The sequence below is a fragment of the Coregonus clupeaformis genome, chromosome 18, assembly GCF_020615455.1.
Source record: "Coregonus clupeaformis isolate EN_2021a chromosome 18, ASM2061545v1, whole genome shotgun sequence".
Lineage (NCBI taxonomy): Eukaryota > Metazoa > Chordata > Actinopteri > Salmoniformes > Salmonidae > Coregonus > Coregonus clupeaformis.
In genome coordinates this window covers 18042467-18050442 of record NC_059209.1, presented here as the reverse complement: position 1 = coordinate 18050442, position 7976 = coordinate 18042467, and positions in this window count along the sequence as shown.

Sequence of the window (7976 nt, the reverse complement as noted above, 5' to 3'; positions counted from 1 at the left end):
AATATGTTTCTGCTGCGCTGAGGCAGAGTGGTGGAGAGAGTAGAGGTTTGTCAGTTGTCACTAACTGGCCAAGCCGCAAAGGCAGAAGTTCTACAATTTCTCTCATAAAAATCTGATTTTAAAACTAACCATAACCTTAACCACACTACTAACCAGAGTAGAGGAGGACTAAAACACACTGTTTGAACTATTCTGTAGTCTGTAATCATATAGGATTTGGAGTATACAAACCCACTGTAATTGCAGCATTGTCAATATGGAAACATACAGCATACAAACTGAATCATAATATTCATGGTGTACAGTAGACTCTCTGTCAATATTGTTTTAGAGAACATAACAGTATGTTTAAAATCATCAAAAATCATCCAATCATGCAATAGCCATGAAACTGAAGTCTCTGTCTCTTTGCACAAGACAAATTAGTTTTGCATCTAGATGTCACTACTACAGAGCTACACTGTGTTTTAACACTCGCTGTCACACCCTGATCAGTTTCACCTGTCTTGTGCTTGTCTCCACCCCCCACCAGGTGTCTCCCATTTGTCCCCATTATCTCCTGTGTATTTATACCAGTGTTTTCTGTTTGTCCGTTGCCAGTTCGTCTTGTCTCGTCAAGCCTACCAGCAGTTTTTCCATACGCCTGTTTTTCTAGTCCCTGTTTTCTAGTCCTCCCGGTTCCGACCATTTCTGCCTGCCCTGACCCCGCCTGCCATACCATTCTGCCTGCCCTGACCTCGAGCCTGCCTGCCGTCCTGTACCTACAGTGGCTTGCAAAAATATTCACCCCCCTTGGCATTTTTCCTATTTTGTTGCCTTACAACTTGGAATTAAAATGGATTTTTGGGGGGTTTGTATCATTTGATTTACACAACATGCCTACCACTTTGAAGATGCAAAATATTTTTTGTGAAACAAACAAGAAATAAGAAAAAAAACAGAACTTGAGCGTGCATAACTATTCAACCTCCCCGAAGTCAATACTTTGTAGAGCCACCTTTTGCAGCAATTACAGCTGCAAGTCTCTTGGGGTATGTCTCTATAAGCTTGGCACATCTAGCCACTGGGATTTATGCCCATTCTTCAAGGCAAAACTGCTGCAGCTACTTCAAGTTGGATGGGTTCCGCTGGTGTACAGAAATCTTTAAGTCATACCACTGATTCTCAATTGGATTGAGGTATGGGCTTTGACTAAGCCATTCCAATATATTTAAACGTTTCCCCTTAAACCACTCGAGTGTTGCTTTAGCAGTATGCTTAGGGTCATTGTCCTGCTGGAAGGTGAACCTCCGTGTCACGCCCTGGCTCTGGGGACTCTTTAATGTTGAGCCAGGGTGTTAGTTTCTATGTTTAGTTTTCTAGGTTTATGTTCTAGATCGTGTGGATCTATGTTGGCCAGGGTGGTTCCCAATCAGAGGCAGCTGATTCTCGTTGTCTCTGATTGGGAACCATACTTAGGCAGCCTGTTTTGCACAGTTATTTGTGGGATCTTGTTCCGGAGAGGTTTGTGTTTGTTTAACCTTAGGACTTCACGTATCGTTTTGTTGTTTTGTTGTAGTGTATAAAGTACTCATTAAAAGATGTACGCATATCACGCTGCGCCTTGGTCCGTTGCTTATGACGATCGTGACAGAAGATCCCACCAAAGAAGGACCAAGCAGCGTGTTCAGGAGCAAACACCGGGAAAGGAACTGGAGAAGTTGGCGATGTCCCAGGTGGGCGAATGGTGGTCTTGGGAGGACATGTTCGCGGGCAAAGGGCCATGGGCAAAAGTTAAAGCCCTGGCGAGAGAGGAGGTACGGCGCCAACCGTGCATTCGTCGGACAGGCGAGAGGCAACCCCAATAAAAAAAAATTTGGGGGGCACACGGCATGGACGACGGGGCTGCTGGAGGCAGCTACAGGGCGAGTTTGTGGACTAGGAGAGGAGGCCACCAGGTTACGGGGGCCATTGGTCATGAGGGGGAAGGAGAGTGTAGAGGCACGGCGAGAGGTACTGGGGTGTGTTACCAGTCCGGTCCGGCCCGTTCCTGATCCCCGCACAAGGCCAGTGGTGTGTGTTCCCAGTACGGTCCGGCCTGTTCCTGTCCCTCGCACCAAGTCTGTGTTGCGCGTCGCCAGCCCGGTCCGGCCTGTTCCTGTTCCTCGCACCGAGCCTGTGGTGCGCGTCGCCAGCCCGGTCCGGCCCGTTCCTGCTCCCCGCACCAAGCCCATGGTGCGCGTCGCCAGCCCGGTCCGGCCTGTTCCTGCTCCCCGCACCAAGCCCGTGGTGCGCGTCGCCAGCCCGGTCCGGCCTGTTCCTGCTCCCCGCACTAAGCCCGTGGTGCGCGTCGCCAGCCCGGCCCGGCCTGTTCCTGCTCCCCGCACCAAGCCAGTGGTGCGCGTCGCCAGCCCGGCCCGGCCCGTTCCTGCTCCCCGCACCAAGCCAGTGGTGCGCGTTGTCAGCCCGGTCCGGCCCGTTCCTGCTCCCCGCACCAAGCCAGTGGTGCGCGTCGTCAGCCCGGTCCGGCCCGTTCCTGCTCCCGCACCAAGCCAGTGGTGCGCGTCGTCAGCCCGGTCCGGCCCGTTCCTTCTCCCCGCACCAAGCCAGTGGGGCGCGTCGTCAGCCCGGTCCGGCCCGTTCCTGCTCCCCGCACCAAGCCAGTGGTGCGCGTCGTCAGCCCGGTCCGGCCCGTTCCCGCTCCCCGCACCAAGCCAGTGGTGCGCGTCGTCAGTCCGGCACGGTGCGTGCCTGTTCCACCTGTGCCTGGTCCGGCACCGGTCAGCTGCTCCACAACGGAGCCAGAGCAATCCGCTCCACCGGTGTTCAGTCCAGCTCCGGTCAGCAGGGCCAGACCACGAGGGCGAGAGAGAGAGGGGTGGTCACGCCCGGAGCCGGATCCGCCTCCGAGGCGGAATGCCCACCCGGCCCCTCCCCTGTGGTGTTTGGTTGGCGCGGTCGCAGTCCGCGCCTTTGGGGGGGTACTGTCACGCCCTGGCTCTGGGGACTCTTTAATGTTGAGCCAGGGTGTTAGTTTCTATGTTTAGTTTTCTAGGTTTATGTTCTAGATCGTGTGGATCTATGTTGGCCAGGGTGGTTCCCAATCAGAGGCAGCTGATTCTCATTGTCTCTGATTGGGAACCATACTTAGGCAGCCTGTTTTGCAGTTATTTGTGGGATCTTGTTCCGGAGAGGTTTGTGTTTGTTTAACCTTAGGACTTCACGTATCGTTTTGTTGTTTTGTTGTAGTGTATAAAGTACTCATTAAAAGATGTACGCATATCACGCTGCGCCTTGGTCCGTTACTTATGACGATCGTGACACTCCGTCCCAGTCTCAGATCTTTGGAAGACTGAAACAGGTTTCCCTCAAGGATTTCCCTGTATTTAGCGCCATCCATCATTCCTTGAATTCTGACCAGTTTCCCAGTCCCTGCCGATGAAAAACATCCCCACAGCATGATGCTGCCACCGCCATGCTTCACTGTGGACATGGTGTTCTCGGGGTGATGAGAGGTGTTGGGTTTGCGCCAGACATAGCGTTTTCCTTGATGGCCAAAAAGCTCCATTTTTGTCTCATCTGACCAGAGTACCTTCTTACATATGTTTGGGGAGTCTCCCACATGGCTTTTGGCGAACACCAAACGTGTTTGCTTATTTTTTTCTTCAAGCAATGGCTTTTTTCTGGCCACTCTTCCGTAAAGCCCAGCTCTGTGGAGTGTACGGCTTAAAGTGGTCCTATAGACAGATACTCCAATCTCCGCTGTGGAGCTTTGCAGCTCCTTCAGGGTTATCTTTGGTATAATTTTTTTATTATGGATTTGGTGCTCTGTGGGATGTTCAAAGTTTCTGATATTTTTTTACAACCCAACCCTGATCTGTACTTCTCCACAACTTTGTCCCTGACCTGTTTGGAGAGCTCCTTGGTCTTCATGGTGCCGCTTGCTTGGCGGTGCCCCTTGCTTAGTGGTGTTGCAGACTCTGGGACCTTTCAGAACAGGTGTATATGTACTGAGATCATATAACAGATCATGTGACACTTAGATTGCACACAGGTGGACTTTATTTAACTAATTATGTTACTTCTGAAGGTAATTGGTTGCACCAGATCTTATTTAGGGGCTTCATAGCAAAGGGGGTGAATACATATGCACGCACCACTTTTCCGTTATATATTCTTTAGAATTTTTTGAAACAAGTTATTTTTTTCATTTCACTTCACCAATTTGGACTATTTTGTGTGTGTCCATTACATGAAATCCAAATAAAAATCCATTTAAATTACAGGTTGTAACGCAACAAAATAGGAAAAACGCCAAGGGGGATGAATACTTTTGCAAGGCACTGTATCTGACTCTGACCTGGTTTACGAAGTTCTGCCTGTCCTCGACCTGCCTCTTGCCTGCCCCTTGTCTATTAATAAATATCAGAGACTCAAACCATCTGCCTCCTGTGTCTGCATCTGGGTCTCATCCTATGTCATTATACTCGCCTCCCCAATGCGAACTGAAGAACTACAAAGAAAAACATGCTTACCAAACACTTAAAAGCCTGTTAACTGTCAATTTCAGGTGACATAACAGTAATCGATTCAATATAAATAGTCATATTATATTTTAAAACATCTGGGAAATAAAGAATTTAGAAGAAAAAAGTACTTACTTATGAATGTGTGCTGAATCGATTCTTGTGAAAGTTTTTTGTGGTGTTATGGGGCTCTGACCCTGATAGTACAGGTGATTGTTATGGCTATATGAGAATCCTCAGGTGAGCTGGGCTGTGTCACTGAAGGGGGTGATGGACTGGCTCAAAATATCTGTGTATAGGGCGGAGCCACCATGGATGTATCCAATCAAAAGGATCCACTAGTAGAGTGCAATGTGACCCCCTAGAGCAGTGTTTCCCAACCCTGGACCTCGAGTACCCCCAAACAGTACATATTTTTATTGTAACCCTGGACAAGCACACCTGATTCAACTTGTCAACTAATCATCATGCCCTCAATGAGTTGAATGAGGTGTCTTTGTCAAGGGCTACAATGAAACCTTTGGGGGTACCCGAGGACTAGGGTTGGGAAACTTTTGAAGTGTCGCCATAATAGATTACATACTGTATATCATTATTATAATCCCCTAAAATATTTTTTAATCTCATCTCTTCTTTCTTAGCTCTATCACCAGTTAACAAATATGGAAGCTAACATAACATCTCATCATCACAGTGTTACAACACCACAACTGAACAAGTATGACACAAATATATAATACAATAGACGTATATTAATAAAACTAAAATTATACAAAAAATCAAGGCTAGCACATCACTGATGGAACAATAATGCTAGGGCTAAAGTAAAAAGCCAAAGTAAGGAGTCACACAGACAGGCTCTACTGTGTGGTGTTCAGACCGGATCACCAGCGCTGCCTGTGAATTTGCTTCAAATCTCAGTACAGTAACAGTATCGGTCCTGTCTGACCTGATTAGCTACAATGGAGAGTGTAGCTAGGCCAGCTGGGTGTAAATAGCACACAAACACACACACACACACACACACACACACACACACACACACACATACACTCTCTACAGCGATGCTATTGAGCCGCAGCACAATAAAGAGAAACCTGAAACAACTGCTCCACCTGAGGATTGGCTGAAGGCTGAGGGGGCTAGAGAGACAAGGTGGAGGGAAAGGAAAGATAGGAAAAACTTCTGAGAAATGCTGGTGGGCAGAGGTTGGAAGTTGGGTTGGGGCTGAGCTTTGGCTAACAAACCAAGTGTAGGTTTCGGTAATGGCTATCTGTGCCTGTCTGCAGTCCTTATCATTGACATCTAAACACTCTCAGATTGAACAACATCTGCATTAAACAATAAAAGAGTGGCGCTTTTTTTGTCATATTTGGGAAGAAGTGAATAACATTGAAGTGGTTCACTGGGGCATACATGGACCCCGCCCACATGAGGAAATCTGTAGTCTTTAGCAATAAATAACGAAATGGTTAGGATAATTAAGATTTTAAAGTTACTGGTTAAATTCTTACAGCTGTAGTCTGTACTATCATAAGTCATAGTCAATACCTAAACACTGTGTCGAGACATACCCATTTACATCCCCAATATGAGAAGTTGATAGGAGTTGCTTTTGACTTAAGGAAAGAGTGCCACTCAGTGGCACAAAATGAATCATGTGACCAAATATTTAGGAAGAGTCTGTGAAGGAAGAAACCACATGGAAGAAGTGGTAAGCAAGTTAGGTAAAAACTAACTAATTTTCACAGTCAAATGAATGTATTGTGTTATAGGTTTCATGATACTTCTATCTACACCAAAGTAGGTCGTTTTAAGATAGTTCTATACATCAGTTGGGGTCTCTATAAGCTACAATATGAGGTTCGAAACCTAGCATGAAAGTGTATCCTTGTAGTGTTGGCTAATATAGTCAAAATGTTTGCCTTGGGGTATGTTGAGCCAATGGCCACCAAACCCCATACAAATTATGATTACATTTTATCAGTTTTATGCATAGTATTTTTGCAATGTGTCATGCTCGGCTATGAAAAGCCAACTGACATCGACTCCTGAGGTGCTGACCTGTTGCACCCTCTACAACCATTGTGATCATTATTTGACCCTGCTGGTCATCTATGTTTGAACATCTTGAAGTACGATCTGGCCTAAATGGCCATGTACTCTTATAATTTCCACCCGGCACAGCCAGAAGAGGACTGGCCACCCCTCAGAGCCTGGTTCTGCTCTAGGTTTCTTCCTTTCTTGGGAGTTTTTCCTAGTCACCGTGCTTCTACATCTGCATTGCTTGCTGTTTGGGGCTTTAGGCTGGGTTTCTGTATAAGCACTTTGTGACATCTACTGATGTAAAAAGGGCTTTATAAATACATTTGATTTGATTTGATATGAACTCAAGATGCATTTTTATTATACAGAGCAGACATCATCATGCCCCGTGTATACAAATGTAAAACAAGCAGGGGTCTAGCCCCCCTTGAGGTTCTTGAGAGCTGCCAAGGAAGTGAGAGAAGGGAAGAAGTCCATTCGAGCGGCAGCAAGGGATGAAAAATTGACTGAATTACACTGAATAGGTACATTGACAAAAAATTAAACTAATATGTACCTGTCACAAGTGACACTGACTTTTACTAAACTAGAGACTGCCATTATTTTTATATCACGTATCTGCAGGTCTTATTTTATTACATGCCTATTTATAAGTGCCTTTTAATCACGTGTGCTGTGTTGTTTACAACGATTGCCTTTTACTTAATTTCTAACATTCATGTGAAATTGAATTGCATGAACTAAACTCAGCAAAAAAAGAAATGTCCCTTTTTCAGGACCCGGTCTTTCAAAGATAATTTGTAAAAAAAAACTTCACAGATCTTCATTGTAAAGGGTTTAAACACTGTTTCCCATGCTTGTTCAATGAACCATAAACAGTTAATGAACATGCACCTGTGGAACGGTCGTTAAGACACTAACAGCTTACAGACAGTGGGCAATTAAGGTCACAGATATGAAAACGTAGGACACTAAAGAGGCCTGTCTACTGACTCTGAAAAACACCAAAAGAAAGATGCCCAGGGTCCCTGCTCATCTGCGTGAGCGTGCCTTAAGGAGGCATGAGGACTACAGATGTGGCCAGGGCAATAAATTGCAATGTCCGTACTGTGAGATGCCTAAGACAGCGCTACAGGGAGACAGGACGGACAGCTGATCATCCTCGCAGTGGCAGACCACGTGTAACAACACCTGCACAGGATCGGTACATCCTACTAACATCACACCTGTGGGACAGGTACAGGATGGCAACCACAACTGCCCGAGTTACACCAGTAACGCACAATCCCTCCATCAGTGCTCAGACTGTCCGCAATAGGCTGAGAGAGGCTGGACTGAGGGCTTGTAGGCCTGTTGTAAGGCAGGTCCTCACCAGACATCACCGGCAACAACGTCGGCTATGGGCACAAACCCACCGTCGCTGGA